At 39.8% G+C, this 17,345-nt stretch overlaps 1 long non-coding RNA gene across 1 annotated transcript in view; it reads right to left on the reverse strand.

The window, feature by feature from the left end:
• The window catches only part of LOC143663187 (uncharacterized), a 71,480-nt gene that overhangs the window by 24,212 nt on the left and 29,923 nt on the right, over nt 1-17,345 (reverse strand). Inside the window, exon 2 of the long non-coding RNA XR_013165852.1 lies at nt 14,255-14,307. This is a non-coding gene — a long non-coding RNA (uncharacterized LOC143663187). The remainder of the gene's footprint in view (nt 1-14,254; nt 14,308-17,345) is intronic.

The raw sequence follows: 17,345 nt of genomic DNA on the forward strand, positions 1-17,345 counted from the left end.
TCTGTACTGTTTCTGGTTATTTAGTAGTTGTTCTGGAGGACGAACTAAAATGCGCATGTTGTTAAGCCGCCATCTTGACCCAGAACTTGCTTGAGTCTTATTGAGATTAATTCACCTCAAGGTTCTGGACAATTTTTTTAGCCTTTCTACACTGTCATAATGGCCACAAAATGCCCTTGTTGGACCCTCCATTGCTGGGAGAGAAGAAGGGGATACTGTTCTAGTTTGCTAGATGTTGGAATGCAATATACCAGAAACGAATGGCTTTTAAAAAGGGGAATTTAATAAGTTGCAAATGTACAGTTCTAAGGCCTAGAAAATTAAACAAGTCTATAGAAATGTTCAATCACAGGCATCCAGGGAAAGATACCTTGATTCAAGAAGGCTGATGAAGTTTAGGGTTTCTCTCTCAAGTGAGAAGGCACACGGTGAATACTGTCAGCATTTCTCTCTTGACTGGAAGGGCACCTGACAAACACAGTGTCATCTGCTAGCTTTCTCTCCTGGCTTCTGGTTCCATGAAACTCCCCAGAAGGTGTTTTCCTTCATCTCCAAAATACAGGCTAGTTGACTCTCTCCTTCGTCATGCTGCAGCATCCTCTGCTCTGTCTGAATCTCCTTCATTCTCCAAAATGTTTCTTCTTTTATAGAACTCCAGAAACTAATCAAGACCCACCCAAATGAGTGGAGACAAGTCTCTACCTAATCCAGCCTAACAACCACTCTTGATTAAGTCACATCTCCAGGGAGATGACCTAATTACAGTTTCAAACATGCAATACTGAATAGGGATTAGAAAAAGCGGCTGCTTTTACAAAATGGGATTAGGATTAAAACATGGCTTTTCTAGGGTATATGCGTCATTTCAAACCAGCACAGATACATTGTGGTGAAATCCTACCACAACAACACATATGCTGAAACAATCCAAATTTCAATGGGCTTTCCTAGGTATGTGCATCTTTATTTTGCCATGATTGGGAAAAAGTTATATGACGTTTTCTCTTCACCGATTGTCTTAGTTTGCCAGTCTACTGTGACAAATGTCACACACTGGTTGGCTTAAACAACAGGAATTTATTGGCTTACAGTTGGAAAGAAAGACCATGCTTTCTAACCCAAAGTCTGGAGGGTTCTGGTCCCAGCTTGCTGCAATCCTTGAGGTTCCTTGGCTTTCACCTCTTCTTTCCATCACATAGCCATGTCCTTGGTCTCTATGAAGTCCGTAGTCTCCTTCAATGTCTACTCCTTCACTTTCTGCTAACTTCCAGCTTCTAGCTTTCTCTTACTTCTGGCTTCTGGGCTCTTTTCTTTTATAAAGCCTCCTATAGTATGGATTAAACCTCACCCTGATTCAATTGGCCATACTTTAACTAATAATAACATTTCCAGAGCTCCTATTTACAAGTAAGTTCATACCCAAAGGAATGTGGATTAACATTAAGAACACATCTTTGTTGGGGTATATAATTCAATCTCCCACATCCATGTTGCATCTCCTGGCTGCTGAATGTGTGGTCCATGGACCAGTAGCATCACCTGGAGGATTATTAGAAATGCAGAATTTCACAGTGGATAGAGGTTGCCTAAGGGTACAATGACTGAGGAATGGAAGGGAGAATTGTGGTGTATACATACAAAGATTACTGAGCACTGCAAGAATAAATGAAGTTGTGAGGCATGCAACTAGGTGAATGAACTTTAAGGACTGCATATTGAATGAAATGTCAGAAACAAAGAGACAAAAATCATACCTCACTCATATGGACTAAAAATAATATGAAAACTCGGTGAACTGAAGTTGAAAGCATGGGTTATCAAGTTGGGGATTATTGTAAAAGGTCCTAGGTTATAAGCTCTTACAACATATACTCAGCCATTCACATATACTCAGGAATTGTAATTGTTATTTCTATATTCTGAGATTCTGAGCTATTTGTATGTAACCTAGTTGTTCCCAGAAAGCTCAGATATTTATGTGACACCTGAGACTCAGAGTTAGAGCTCTGAAGCTATGAAAGTCAGCAATACACCATATAGGAACTATTTACAAAGTTGAAAAAGGGATTAGACTTTGACTACAGATATGAATGAAGTTGATCTGGATGGTTCTGGGGTAGATCAGAATACAGGGTAAAGGATGACATTGTTCATATTTTAAAACTTCAACTTCTGTTTGAGACCAAAGGGAGAGATGTTTAGTTGGTGCAAAATTTATATTTTGGGTAGTGGATTTCCTAATTTAACTTGTTTGGTCAGTTTAGTCGAACCTATAAGTACATGGAATCTTGAACAGCGTATGAGATCTTGTTGGTTTGTCCAAGTTAGTGTGATACTATGATATATCCCAGAGTAATCTGGGCAGTTAATAAAGAAGTACTTGCAAAGTCCCCTTGGGGAACTGGGGAGAAAGGAAGAAATATTCAATTTCCCTATTTGGAGAATTTCTGATATTCTCTTAAACAGTGGGGACAACCAAATCCATAGGCTGAGCCCTCAATTTTAGGGTTAACCCCTATGAAACTTATTCCTGCAAAAGATAGGCTAAGCCTACTTATAATTATGCTTAGGAGTTATCCCTAGAACCTCTTTTGTTGCTCAGATGTGGCCTCTCTCTCTCTTTCTAAGCCAACTTGGCCAGTGAACTCACTACCTTCTCCCCTACATGAGATATGACTCCCAGGGGTGTAAATCTCCCTGGCAATGTGGGAAAGAACTCCCAGGATGATCCAGAACCTGGCATCATGGGAGTGAGAAAGCATTCTTGGCCAAAAGGGGAAGAGAGAAATGAGACAAAATAAAGTATTAGTGGCTAAGAGATTTCAAACAGAGTCGAGAGGTTATCCTGAAGGTTACTCTTATGCATTATATAGAAACCCCTTTTTAGTTTATGGTGTATTGGAGTAGCTGAAGGGAAGTACCTGAGACTGTTGAGCTGTTGTCCAGTAGCCATGATTCTTGAAGACTATTGCATAATGATATAACTTTTACAATGTGATTGTATGATTGGGAAAACCTTGTGTCTGGTGCTCCTTTTATCTAGGGTATGGACAGATGAGTGAAAAAATATGGATAAAAAATAAAATAAATAATAGGGGAAACAAAGGTTAAAATAAATTGAGTAGATTGAAATACTAGTGGTCAATTAGAGGAAGGGGTAAGTGGTATGGCATGTATGAGTTTTTTTCTTTTTTATTTCTTTTGCTAGAGAGATGCAAATGTTCAAAAAATTATCATGGTGATGAATACATAACTATGTGATGATATTGTGAGCCACTGATTGTACACCATATATAGAATGTTTGATATCAAGAATATTTGTATGTTTGTTTATTAAATTAAAAAAAAAAAGAATCTCAGGCCCATCCTGACCTACTGAATCAAATCTGCACATGAAAGATGTATACAATAAACAACAGCATTTACAGAAAGGAATACTGTTGACTATGGATTTTTTTGGTGGGAAAATGAAGTATTCTCTATGAAATATCTCTTCAAAATGTTGGTTTCAAACAAATAAGTTCTACAGACTGAGGTGAACACTTATTTTTCTTCCAAGATCACTTAATTGGCCTTACTGCAAATAGTTAGTCTGAGTTCTTTCCCTGCTCTACTTCACCCCCAAATCCTTTCACCTTTGAGGTCTAGGAAAGTCTGCCCTCGACCCATGTCCTGACTTGAATTGTCTCAGGATTTTTGCTGCTACAATAAGATTTTTTACCACAATATATCACTCTGCCTCCTGCAAACCTTACCCGCTCCTTCAATTTAAGTCTGTTGAATTGAAATTTGTTGGCATCTGGATACGTTGATATCTGGATATCCTCCAGATGCCAACAAACTTGATGAGCCTCTCCCTTAAGCAAAGCCCAAAGCCCTTGGAAAGGGCCTGGGCAGAGGTGAATGCAAAAGAAAACCAAGGGTTCTTCCCTGTAGAAGATCATGATGATAATAAATAACATAAGACTTATGGGGTTCCAGGCCCATTGTTAGCACCTTTGAGATATTAACACAGTTGGTTTTCACAACTTCACAACATGACAACGCTACAACACCACACAACTAGGAAGGGGCAGAGCAGGGAGTTAGAGTCAAACCCAGATCTGATGGTTGCAGAGCCTGTGTTCTGAAGCACCACATAAAAGGCAGCAGAGTTGCAAAGTGGCTATTAGGGAAGAGGAGCACATTTCGCTCTCACATAATCTCCATCAAACGTCCCCATCTTTATTATGGAATAGACATTTATTATGTCTTAAGTAATGTGTGAAGCAAACACAGCCCCAATCCCTAAACTCCCACACTACTTTGATCACTGCCTTCTGTCCTCCTGGAAGGAAGTTCTGAAATTTCCATTGAAAATTGGGTGTGTTTACAAGTCACCACACTGCAAGGCAGGTAAGTGCCAAAGGCAATAGCTGAGCAGGGAATCTTGAGAGTAAAGTGAGATCTCCTGTGAGGAATTTAAGCCATAATTAATCTATGCGAATCGATTTCTAAGCATCTTGGGGGAAGTGACATTTAGTGGTATTTGGTTGGGTCATGCAGGTGTCAAGAGGCAGAAAGCATGCCAGGCATTGGGCACCATGGGGGTCAAGACATTGATCTCGACAAGTATACGATACCGCTATAGCAATTAATTGTGTTTGGCTACTCTGTGGGGTGGGCGGGGGGAAGAGCAGTTGCCCTCTGCTAACACTTGGATCATTTTGCTATGTTACATAATAAAAAGAGCCAAAGCCTCGAACCCAATTCCTAACTCATGTACTTGTTCATCACTTTCCAGTTTAATCAGTGTCATGGTCAGGTTCATGTGTCAACTTGGCCAAGTGGTGGTTGGGCAAGTGCTGGCTTGTCTGTTGTGATGAGGACATTTCATAGAATTAAATCATGATCATGTCAGCTGCATCCACAGCTGATTCCATTTGTAATCAGTGAAAGGGGCGTGTCTTCTGCAATGAGTGATGCTTAATCTAATCACTGAAAGCCTTATAAGGAGAATTCAGAAGAGACAGGCTCTTCCTGTTTCGGCTGGTGAGTCTCTCCTGTGGAGTTCGTCCAGACCCTCCATCGGAATCGTTGGCTTCACAGCCTACTCTGCGGATTTTGGACTCTGCGTTCCCACAGTCACGTGAGACACTTTTATAAATTTTGTATTTGCGAGTGTTCCCTGTTGATTCTTTTCCTCTAGAGAACCCTAACTAATACATCTTGGTGCCAGGAATGGTTAAGAAATAGAATCTTAAAAATGGGTTTTTATAAATGGTTTTCTACTCTGACTGGACTCAAAGACACTAAAGACTCTGATTCCCATAATCAGAATGACACTCCCAATCCATGGAGTGAGTTGGCAAAAGACATAGTCAAAATATCATGTGATTCTCTTAATCCTTCGCTTGTATGAAGCCAAGCTCAGGGGGATAATGTTTTTGACACCTTTATAGAGTTTTGTAGAAATAAGAGGTATAGAGATGTTGGTCGGTTGTTGTTAGATATACTGTCTACATTAAGGGGTGAAAGGGATGGGCTTAAGGCTTCAAATGAGAAGCTTAAGTGCCGTCTGAAAGATGTAGACGTTTCTATGAGCATCCTGAAGGAAAATCTTATTTCCTGTAGCCGTAGATTTGAGATCTCTGAAAATCAGACCAGAATCTTATTGTTAGAGTAGCAACTTTACAATGTAAACTGAAATCTCAATCTTGCATGGTGTCTGCCGTTAAAGTGAGGGCATTGATTAGAAAGGAGTGGGACCCTGAAAAATGGGATGGTGACATATGGATTGATAATGATGTCAGGGGTGAGGTTGAAACCCTAGATCATGCTGAGTCTTCTCTAGATAACCCTGTAATAGTTTGCCCTGAGGACATAACCGCCCCACTTCCAGCCTGCCTTGAGGAGTTGGCCACCCAACCTCCTCCTGAAGGGATTAGCCCTACAGTGATTAATCCTGTTTCACCAGATGAAACTGCAAACGAAGGCCCTGAAGCAAATGGCTTGGAAGATATTTCTAATTCTTTTCATGAGCCACCGCCACCACCCCTCATTTCCTCCAGACCTGTAACTAAAGTCCCAACAGGCCCCTAAAAAGGTGAAGTACAAAGTATCACACATGAGGAGGTACATTATATTTCAAAAGAACTGTGTGAGTTTTCCAATTTATATAGATAGAAATCAGGGGAATATGTGTGGCAACGGATTTTAAGGGTGTGGGATAATAGTGGGAGGAATATAAGGCTGGATCAGGCTGAATTTATTGATATGGGCCCACTAAGCAGAGATTCTGCATTCAATGTTATAGCTCGAGCAGTCAGAAAAGGTATTATCAGTTTGTTTGGATGGTTGGTTTGAAACATGGATCAAAAGGTGGCCGACATTACCTGAGGTTGAAATGCCAGAACTGCCCTGGTATAATGTAGAGGGGATCCAGAGGCTTAGAGAAATTGGAATGTTAGAGTGGATTTATCATGCAAAGCCTGCTTTTACATGCCAGGAATGTCCAGAGGATGCACCTTTTACCAGAACAGTGAGAAATAAATTTGTGAGACTAGCACCATCATCACTAAAGAGCTCTGTGGTTACACTTCTCTGTAGGTCAGATATTACTGTAGGAACCAATGCCACTGAGCTGGAATCCTTAAACACAATGGGGATGACAGGATCCTGAGTTGGTAGAAGCCAGGTGGCAGCACTTAATCACCAAAGACAGGGTAGATGTGGCTATTATAATAGACAGCAAACTCAAAGCAGGCATCAAAATTATATGACACGCAGAGATTTGTGGCATTGGCTAATAAATCATGGGGTACCTAGAAATACAATAGAAGGGCAGTCTACCAAATTCTTGTTTGAGCTATATAAACAAAAGAGTTCTAGGTCAAGTGAACAGAAGTATAACCTGAATTACAAAAACACAGAGTCACGGCCCCTTAATCAGTTTCCAGACATGAAACAGTTTACAGACCCAGAGCCCCTTGAATGAAAGGGAGGCCAGGTCCCTTTGGGGGAGAACCCTGTTACACTGCCACAAATTTATACTGTTAATCTTCCTCCAAGCCTTCCCCAAGGAGACCGACAGCCTTTTACCAGGGTAACTGTGCATTGGGGAAAAGGAAATGATCAGATATTTGGGGGATTATTAGACACTGGTTCAGAAGTGACATTAATTCCAGGGACCCAACATGTCACTCTGGACCACCAGTCAGAGTGGGGGCTTATGGAGGCCAGGTGATCAATGGAGTTTTAGCTCAGGTCCATCTCACAGTGGGTCCAGTGGGCCCCCAGATCCACTCTGTTGTTATTTCCCCAGTTCCAGAATGTATAATTGGTATAGACATACTGAGCAACTGGCAGAATCCCCACACTGGTTCTCTGACTCGTGCAGTGAGGGCTATTATGGTAGGAAACACCAAGTGGAAGCCACTAGAACTTCCCCTACTGAGCAAAATAGTAAATCAGAAGCAATACCAGATTCCTGGAGGGATTGCAGAGATTACTGTCACTCTTAAGAACTTGAAGAATGCAGAGGTGGTGATTCCCACCACATCCCCATTCAACTCTTCTATTTGGCCTGTGTAAAAAACAGATGGGTCTTGGAGGTTGACAGTGGATTATTGTAAGCTCAACCAGGTGGTAACTCCAATTGCAGCTGCTGTTCCAGATGTGGTATCATTGCTTGAGCAAATCAATACATCCCCTGGTACCTGGTATGCAGCTATTGATCTTGCAAATGCTTTTTTCTCAATAGCTATTAGTAAGGACCACCAAAAACAGTTTGCTTTCAGCTGGCAAGGTCAGCAATATTCTTTCACTGTCCTACCCCAGGGGTATGTCAACTCTCCAGTCCTATGTCATAATCTTGTTTGCAGGGAACTTGATCATTTCTCCCTTCCATGAGACATCACACTGGTCCATTATATTGATGATATCATGTTGATTGGACCTAGTGAGCAAGAAGTAACACCTACTGTAGATTTACTGGTAAGACATTTGCGTGTCAGAGGATAGGAGATAAATCCAATAAAAATACAGGGGCCTTCCACCTCAGTGAAATTTCTAGGTGTCCAGTGGTGTGGGGCATGTCAAGATACCCCTTCTAAGGTGAAGGATAAGTTGCTGCATCTGGCCCCTCCTATGACCAAAAAAGAGGCACAACACCTAGTTGGTTTTTTTGGATTTTGGTGACAACATATTCCTCATTTGGGTGTGCTACTCTGGCCCATTTATCTAGTGACCAGAAAAGCTGCTAATTTTGAGTGGGGACCTGAACAAGATGAGGCTCTGCGACAGGTCCAGGCTGTGAATGCACACCAGAGGGTGACTTCAGCAGAGGAAGATTTTAATAATCAAGTGGATAAGATGACCTGTTCTGTGAATGCCAGTCAGCCTCTTTCCCCAGCAACTCCTGTCATTGCCCAATAGGCTCATGAACAAAGTGGTCATGGTGGTAGGGATGGAGGTTATGCATGGGCTCAGCAACATGGACTTCCACTTACCAAGGCTGACCTGGCTACAGCCACTGCTGAGTGCCCAATCTGCCAGCAGCAGAGACCCACACTCAGCCCCCAATATGGCACCATTCTCCAAGGTGACCAGCCAGCTACATGGTGGCAGCTTGATTACATTGGACCACTCCCTTCATGGAAGAGGCAGCAATTTGTTCTAACTGGAACAGACACATACTCTGGATACGGGTTTGCTTTCCCTGCACGCAATGCTTCTGCCAAAACTACCACCCGTGGGCTTACAGAATGCCTTATCCATTGTCATGGACACACTTCACAGCAAATCAAGTGCGGGAATGGGCACATGCTCATGGAATTCTCTGGTCTTACCATGTTCCCCATCATCCAGAAGCAGCTGGATTGATAGAACAGTGGAATGGCCTTTTGAAAACTCAATTATGGTGCCAACTAGGTGGTAATACCTTGAAAGGCTGGGGTAACGTTCTCCAGGAAACTGTATATGCTCTGAATCCGCATCCGCTGTATGGTGTTATTTTTCCCATAGCCAGGATCCATGGGTCCAGGAATCACGGGGTGGAAATGGAAGTGGTACCACTCACTATTACCCCTAATGATCCACTAGGAAAATTTTTGCTTCCTGTCCCTGCAACCCTGAGCTCTGCTGGTCTACAGGTTTTAGTTCCAAAACAGGGAGTGCTTTCTCCAGGAGAAACAACAATGATTCCATTGAACTGGAAGTTAAGTATGCCACCTGGTCACTTTGGGCTACTTATGCCACTGGATCAACAAGCCAAGAAGGGGATTACATTATTGTCTGGGGTGATTGACCCTGATGATCAGAAGGAAGTAGGACTGTAACTACATAATGGAGGTAAAGAAGAGTTTTCTTGGAATATAGGCGATCCCCTAGGGTGTCTTTTAGTACTATCATGCCCTGTGATTAAAATCAATGGAAAACTGCAACAACGCAATCCAGGCAGGACTACCAATGGCTCTGAAATTTCAGGAATGAAGGTTTGGGTCACCCCACCAGCAAAGAACCAAGGCCAGCTGAAGTGCTTGCTGAGGGTAAAGGGAACATGGAATGGGTAGTGGAAGAAGGTAGTGATAAATACAAACTTCAACCACATGATCAGTTATAGAAAAGAGGAATGTAATGCTGTTTTGTTCATGTTATACTATTGAAGTTGTAAGATATCAAGTTTAAGAATGAATATTACCCAAGGATTTGCACCCTATTCTGGAGAGATTTAATGTGTTTTCAGTTATATGCAGTATTGTTAGGTGAAAGAAAAAAATGTGTGTTTTATTGTTTTTTATTTAGAAATTAGGTATGGTTTAAGGTGGTATGTATAGTTGCCAAGTTGATAAGGGGTGGACTGTCATGGTCGGGTTCATGTGTCAACTTGGCCAAGTGGTGGTTGGGCAAGTGCTGGCTTGTCTGTTGTGATGAGGACATTTCATAGAATTAAATCATGATCATGTCAGCTGCATCCACAGCTGATTCCATTTGTAATCAGCCAAAGGGCCATGTCTTCTGCAATGAGTGATGCTTAATCTAATCACTGAAAGCTTTATAAGGAGGATTCAGAAGAGATAGACTCTTCCTGTTTCAGCTGGTGAGCCTCTCCTGTGGCGTTCGTCCAGACCCTCCATTGGAATTATCGGCCTCACAACCTATTCTGCGGATTTTGGACTCTGCGTTCCCGCGGTCACATGAGACACTTTTATAAATTTTATGTTTGCGAGTGTTCCCTGTTGATTTTGTTTCTCTAGAGAGCTCTAACTAATACAGCCAGTAAAGAAGATATATGTCATTGCATCTAACCACACTTACATTGTCAGGAGCTCTTACCTGTTGAGGTGGAGCCTGCCTCTGCACACACAGCTGGAAATGTCAGTTACTCACTAGCCTAGCCTCCTTTGCAGCCAGGGCCAGAATTCTACAAAGCTCACAGAAGCAAGATCTATGGAAGACCCATTCTGAAGAAAGTGGTAGCCACGGTGGTAGATGCACATGGTTTGAAGAGCTATCAGTGTCTGTGGTTTTAGCACAAGTGTCTTGTGCTGTGTGGGTGGTGGAGGTGGTTTAAGTCATGGTATCTTGGCCCAGAGTGGCAGTGGAGGTGACTTCTCAGGACCAGTTCCAGCAAGATCTGGGGCATTTTTCTGGCTATGAGGTCTCCAAGCCATATTCTCTGGATGGATGACAATATCTTTTAATAAATTTTTTTTCTCCATAAAAAAGCCAGAGTTGATTTCTCTTATTTGCAACTAAGAATCTTGACAGAGGCTGTCAGTGTATTGGCAGATGGAGAGCCTGCCCACAAGAATTTCAGAATTGTATCATTCTTTTTATATAAAGATCAAGTGATCTTCCATAAGTAATTGAAATTTTCAGTTGTTGTCTTGAATTCCCAAATCATTTGACAATATTCTGTAGGTTTGGGGAAGCTAGGATGGAAACTTTGGGGAGCTTGTCAGAAAAGCTATAAGAAAAAAAATGTATAGAGGATAAGGAGACCCTTGTATGAAATGACCTAGATCCTTGGCCCTTTCATGAAAAAAGTCTTCCCTCAACCTAGGAATAGCTTAGGTTCTTCTGTTTTGTTACAGGAAAATAGTAGTTGAACTTGTATTAATTTAGTGCTTTATTGGACTCCTATATTTATCTATTCTACATTGGCACAGTGGTATGGAATAGTGTGATAGAGAAGGTCCAGAAGAAAGCAGATATTTGCATTTGCCACTAGTAGAAAGGACTACAGTGTGATAAAAATGAACTCTCAAGAACATCCATGGTGGTTTGTTTTAACTTAAACTGCCAACCCAACCTAGCATTAGCTACCACTTCGTTATTGTTGTAATAATCCCCGAAGAGACAGACTTTAAAATAGGTGCCAAATTTACAAATTTGGTGAAACCGTCAAATTCACATTTTCATAATGCAAAGCTAATAATTTCAAGTGCAATAATTCATAATTCATCATTTCAATTGTAAAGGGTAAGTCTTCAAACAACTTAATAAACTATATCATAGAAAAATATGTATTTGTTATTTATTGTTTGTTTCCCTTACTATAACGTAAGCTCCATGGAAGTAGGGCCTTTGATGGCTTCAATGATGTATCTCCAGAATGCAGTGTGCTGCATTAATAGAAAGAGAAGATCATACTACGTTTGAATGTGTAAGTAAGACAGTATATGTGTATATTATATATATATGTTGCTTATGATCCTGACCATGTCTTTGGGGCATATTCTTATCAATGAGTTTTAAGGGAGTATTCTAGTTTGCTAGCTGCTGGAATGTGATATACCAGAAACAGAATGGCTTAAAAAGGGGGACTTTAATAAGTTGCTAGTTTACGGTTCTAAGGCCATGAAAATGTCCCAATTAAAGCAAGTCTATAGAAATGTCCAATCTAAGGCATCCACAGAAAGATACCTTGATTCAAGAAGGCCAATGAGGTTCAGGGTTTCTCTCTCAGCTGGAAGGGTACATGGTGAACATGGTGACGTCTTCTAGTATCCTCTCTAGGTCTCTTACTTCATGGTGTTCCCTAGGATCATTCTCCTTCTTCATCTCCAAAGATTACTGGCTGGTGGACTCTGTGGTTCTCTCATCGTTCACATGACTTCTCTGTTGCTCTCCCGTCGTTCTCATTCTCCTGTCATTCTGAAGCCTTCTCCAAAATGTCTCTCTTTCATACGATTCCAGTAAACTAATCAAGACCCACATAGAATGGGTGGAGACCTGTCTCCATCTAATCAAGTTTAATACCCATAATTGATTGAGTCACATCTCCGTGGAGATAACCTAATCAAGTTTCCAACCTATAGTGCTGAATAGGGATTAGAAGAAACCGTTGCTCCCACAAGATTGATTAGGATTAAAACATAGTTTTTCTAGGGTACATAAATCCTTTCAAACCAGCACAGGGAGTAAAACATGTAACCGTACAGTTTTTATTCCCTTTCATTTCCAGATAAATGAGTGCTGACCAGTTAGTTTTATCTCAGTTGGGTACTGCTTATTCTGCACATCACTTCTCTATTTAGGACTCTCTGTCTTCAGAGTTGAATGAGAGGATATTTATACACAAAAGAATTTGAATTGGACATTCTGGTAATTTTCCATGTAAGTCAATAGAGAGTATGTCTTGTTTTATAATGTGACAAAATGTAATGCAATTGCTTTTATCTTGGAAATGATTTGAGCAAAGTGTAAGGATTTAAAAACTTCTATGAACCTCCAATGTTGTCTCTGAATTTTTAAGCAAGCAGTATTTCAGCAATTAGTTTCAATCTGAGCAAGTAGTTTCCATATGAATTGGCAATTTATTTCTGATTATGTCATCTTCAACCTACTTTGCATAATTAGTATCCTAAGCAATATTAAGAATGGCCTTTGATATTGGGGTTGGGAATGAAAATTTCATTTTGAAATGTATTCCACAAATAATTTGATAGTTATTTCTGTAAATGTCATTTTTAATATACTTATAACTATTTTCTCAGCAACTGCTCTGGCAATAAGCCATACTATGCAACAAATACTCTCTTTAATTTCTTGAATTAAATAAAATAACATATTTACTTTCAGCTTTGTTTCATTTTTGTTGCTATGAGTCACTTTGCCAGCCCTGAATTTTAAAAATAAATAGTAATCCAGATCATTTTTGTTTTCTCATCATATGTGAAAAAGCAAAAAAAAAAAAAAAGATAAATACAAACTTAAAGTAAGATTAGAAAATGCCTCTATTGGATTACAACCCAATTCCAGAAGATGAACATCTATTTTGCTATTAAAAATTAAACATTTGTATAGTACAACTAATTCCAATTACATCACTAAGAGTTAGAAGACAATTTGGGTCTAACAATTTGAGAGGAAAGATTGGATGTGGCGCAATAAAACCTCAAGAAGAGGCAATGTCACTTTAGTTGAGACACATTCGGAAGAGCTGAGGTTTAGGGAGTAGGTAGAAACATTTCTCTCATCTCTGTTCATGACCACATCATCATCTACAAACATTTGGAGGAAAGAAAAATCTGGTACATGTGGGTGTCCTAATGCAAAACCAGATCCTCTTAATTAAGTCTTGTTTTACAATGTTGTTCTCAAAGAATTAAATTCTGTGGCAATGCAGATATCAGGCAATACCCAACTCTCTGTGAGTGACGTTGAGGGAAAACAGTCCAAGGACTTGTCACACTGATCATGACAACAATGACAGCAATACCACTGCCAACCAGACAGGAGATTTGGAGCCAAATTATTGGTAATTCTCATGGCAGGGAATGACAAAAACATATGTAGCACTTGCTGAGACTCAGACATTGTACTAAGCATTTTACAAATCTTAGCAATATATGAAGTAGGTACTATGATTATTTCTATTTTATAGCAGAGGAAGTTGAGGCACAGAGAGGTGAAATAATTTGCCCCTATTACAGCCAGGAGGTAATAAAATCCAAAACACTGCTCTTAATCACAATGCTTTGCTGCCTCATAGTAATTCAATAATCAAGCTGCTAATCTCTCAGCAATGATTTTCCCCTCAGTAATAAGGGTCTTTTTGGTAAGAAAACAAATATTCTCATAAGTTTTATCTGGAACACATATGTGTGTGTCTGTGTGTGTGTATGTGTGTGTGTGTGTGTGTGTGTGTGGCTGTGTGTCTGTCCGAGTCCAAAGGGCACAAGAACACCTAACATATCACCAGAAATCATAATTCAAACTGGAAGCAGATCCAGCTCATGTGAAATTAATTGCCTGATAGCTTCCTTACCTTATTATCCGGACTTTGATGTGTTGCACAGGATTATGGACACACCCCCTTGCCTTTAAAAATACAGAAGAGTAATTAAGTTAGAGCTATGTCACTACCATTTGACAAAAGATGATTGCTATAAATGTCTTTAAGTAAAAGTTCATATTCTTCTACAAACAGTTTTGGGTCATTCACATTAAGCACTCATCTCAGGGTGGATCATTTTTCATTAGTATAATTGACTTAAGCCTTATTACTAGATGCTATAAAGCCAAAGAATTGACAACAGAATCTATCAGAGTCACAGAATGATAAATTTTTCACAAACACTTTGAAATATTAATAAGTTGAAAATTTGCCTTCATTTCTCTTTTTCCAATACATTTAATGGTGGTCATTTTGTGCCATATAACTACGATATTAATGTTATTTAACTACTGATGATGTATCTCTGTGTATTAGCTCATACATGTATGTATATAGAAAACACACACAAACATACACACACACACACATTTACATTCCTCAGTTGAAACACTGTACATGCAAGTTCCTAAATTCTGGATTCTAATATAATTGATAGAGTGGTAAATAACTGGTGAGTGAAGAAAAGGATGTTTTAAAATATCTTGACCAGTCTGTTTTGTTTCCCTTCATGGAGTCAGGGAGCACTGATGGCTGGAAGAGCTGTTTTTGCAGTGAAATATGAAATCTTTGTCAGCTTACATTATGAGACTGAAAGCTTGACTCACCTTCTCTTGTCTTCAGTTCTCTCAATTGTAAAAGGAGAAGAGTTGTGCTAGTTGATATTTGAGGACTCTTTCTGTTCTAACATCCTGTGAATTTTAAACACTATTAACTGTTGATATTTTCCATGAGAGTAGGTAGTTGACTCCTAGTTGCATTCCCTTTTCTGCATTAGCGTGTTTCCACCTTCCAAGACTTTGTATTAGACAAGAAATTTGTTGGGCTCTCTTTTTCCTGCCCTGAGGGATTTTGTGTTCCTCTTGGAGACTTACACAAACTATTTTACATTGTCGGGCTGCTTCTGAAGACATTAGATGCCTGAAAAGGATGGTACTGAAGTTACTGCAATATTGAATTTTGAGACAGACTTCCACTGAATCTGCAAAATAAATACATAGCGTTGTTGTTGTTGTTGTTTTGTAGCTGTGTGGCGCGGTCACATTTCATTCTTTTTTCCATGTGAGTATCCCATTATGGCAGCACCATTTGTTGAATTTTTGTTTGTTTGTTTGTTTTGGGGATGATGTGCGTGGGATGGGAATTGAACCCAGGTCTCCTGCATGGCAAGCGAGAATTCTACCACTGAACTACCCCCTTGCACCTGCATACATAGTGTTTTAATAGTTAGGATTTTTAAAACTCGCCATGTTGGCTATGGATGCTTTTCTTATTAACTACGTGGTCTCTATTTTCAAGTTGAGGTTTCCTGAGAGGTCTTTAAAGTCATCTGAGCATTTGTCGTGGATCACTTCAGGATTCTTGTCATTCTGCACTAGATTCTCCAACCCTCTGCCCAGTCCAGACTCCTGTGCCTTCTCCAATCCCTACTGTCCCTCTAGCACTGCCCACCACACCACGCACTTCCAGCTGGCCAATTTTAATTCAAATCAGCAGCTACTTATGGACTGTATGCTATGTACCAAACTCTCTGATGGGTGCTAGGGATAAAAACATAAATAAAATAAGGACCTACCAACATGAATTAACCACAAAGCACTCCCTTGGATTAAGTGAATAGATTCTCACTTGCCAAATGTAGCTACATTTGACATTGAGCACGTAAAAATTAGAGAATGACTACCTTAGATGATTTTTGTTGTTCTTGTTGTTTTTCCCCATATTAATGATGATCCTGTCATCTTGCAGATACTGGAAACTTTGTTTCATAATGCTATAGTTGATTCACAATAAAACAATTTCTTCATTTATGAAGACACTCCTGTTTATCTATCTAAATGTTCCAGTCCTATCATCCAAAAACAGTACCAAACGATTTACACATAAATGAAGTGGTGCTAAGATGCATTGTTTACAACCACACAAAATAATTTCTTCTGCTAAGAGGATGTTCCTGCCCACCCTAGTTCTACAGGTGGTATTAGAAGGTAGATTTGGTGGAAACTTTGATAACCAGAAATCCACATCAAGTTCATACACTCTTGGTCCAGCTGGCTTCTGCTCACCAAATCACAAGCTGATGAATGGTCACCAAAGGTTGGAAAACGATTTTAACTTGCTTTGGCATATTTCTTGAAGAGGTGAAAGAAGCTATAGGTGAGAAGCCAACAGTAAAATAATTACACTTGAAATCTGCTTGCTTTTCCTGAAAAGCATTGAATGTACACTTTACAAAGAAGGATGTTAGTCTCTGGTTTTGATATTCTATCTAGAAATTAATGAGCCTGCTTCTGTGAGACTATACAGAGGTTGTCTAGACCTGCAGGGTCCCATGTTGTCGTCTCTAGTTACATGTGGCTACAGAGTACTTGAAATGTGGCCAGTCTGAATTTAGATGTGCTCTAAGTGTATAATGCACACCATATGTAGAAGACTTAGTATGAAAAAGAGAATGTAAAAATATCTCATTAATATTTTCTTATATTGAATACATGATAGTAGTTTGGATATATTGGATTAAATAAAATATATTATTAATTTGATGTGTTTCTTTTTACTTTTTAGCTGTGGCTACTAGGAAATTCTAAGCTATATACATGGCCTTTGATTTATTTCTATTGGACAGCACTTGTCTACAACCTGCTTTAAAATACTTCACTACAGGCTATGTGATTGTGTTTGTCAGTTTTATCTACATCCTACAGATGGATATTTGAAAACCAACATTCTGGACATGGATTTTACAGACATCTCCAGTATCTTGATCCCTAATCAACTCCAGAAGGTTTATGAGGTAGGCTGTACTTTTGTTCCAGATATGTGCAGCCGTATGTGGAGTCTTTCCCTATTAGAGAACTCTACTTCCTAACACCATAAGGCCAAGCTTTGTCAAGTGACTTGCCTTGGCCAATGAAATGTGAATGAAATGACATATGCTACTATATGTAGATGTTTTAAAAGCTAT

This window comes from Tamandua tetradactyla, chromosome 19 (genome assembly GCF_023851605.1).
Source record: "Tamandua tetradactyla isolate mTamTet1 chromosome 19, mTamTet1.pri, whole genome shotgun sequence".
In the NCBI taxonomy this organism is placed as follows: Eukaryota; Metazoa; Chordata; class Mammalia; order Pilosa; family Myrmecophagidae; genus Tamandua; species Tamandua tetradactyla.